The 695-nt window shown below is 38.8% G+C and overlaps 1 protein-coding gene across 1 annotated transcript in view; it reads left to right on the plus strand.

The window, feature by feature from the left end:
- The window catches only part of LOC102842848 (leukotriene-B(4) omega-hydroxylase 1-like), a 552,783-nt gene that overhangs the window by 459,685 nt on the left and 92,403 nt on the right, over positions 1-695 (plus strand). The window lies entirely within an intron of this gene.

Consider the following 695-nt stretch of genomic DNA (forward strand, 5'->3'; position numbering starts at 1 on the left):
GAAGGTCCTGAAAGCTTTACTCCATTCACATCATCACGGTCAACTCTACTTTAAGGAGGCAGCTCTTTCCCAGTCATATTTTGAGTGCCTTCCAATCTACAGGGCTCATTTTCCAACACTCTATCTGACAATATTCTGGTGTTCTTCAGATATTACAATATTCCATATTCTGGACTATCTGACAGTGCTTTATTGCTAATCATAAGGTTTTCAAGGGCTAAATATCTGGAAGTAGTCCAGCTCTCCTTCCTATTCTTAGTCTGGAAATTCACCTGAAACCTGTCCACCATGGATGATCCTTCCGGTATTTAAAATGCCAATGGCATAGCTTCTGAAATCACAGCCACACACAAGACACCACAGTACGACAAACTGACAGAGAAGTGTGTTATGGGTCTCTTCAAATTTTCTACTTCAATCTGTGTTAGTTTATGTGGACTGTGTGTTTCTAAAAATGTGGCCATTTCTTCCAGATTTTCAAATTTTTTGGAGTCCTAGTCCACAGCCTCGGAAACCCTGTGCAGTGTCGCTATGAGTCGGAACTGACTCCACGGCACATAACAACAACAACAAAGTCATCATAGTATTCTGTTAGTAGCCTTTTTGTTGTGATGTCATTTCTTATATGTGTTCTTATATTTGCATAGTCTCCTTTTCTTTTGTAAGATTTGACAGTTCATTGATTTTTTTTTTTT

The sequence above is a fragment of the Chrysochloris asiatica genome, unplaced genomic scaffold (assembly GCF_000296735.1).
Source record: "Chrysochloris asiatica unplaced genomic scaffold, ChrAsi1.0 scaffold00417, whole genome shotgun sequence".
Taxonomy (NCBI): Eukaryota; Metazoa; Chordata; class Mammalia; order Afrosoricida; family Chrysochloridae; genus Chrysochloris; species Chrysochloris asiatica.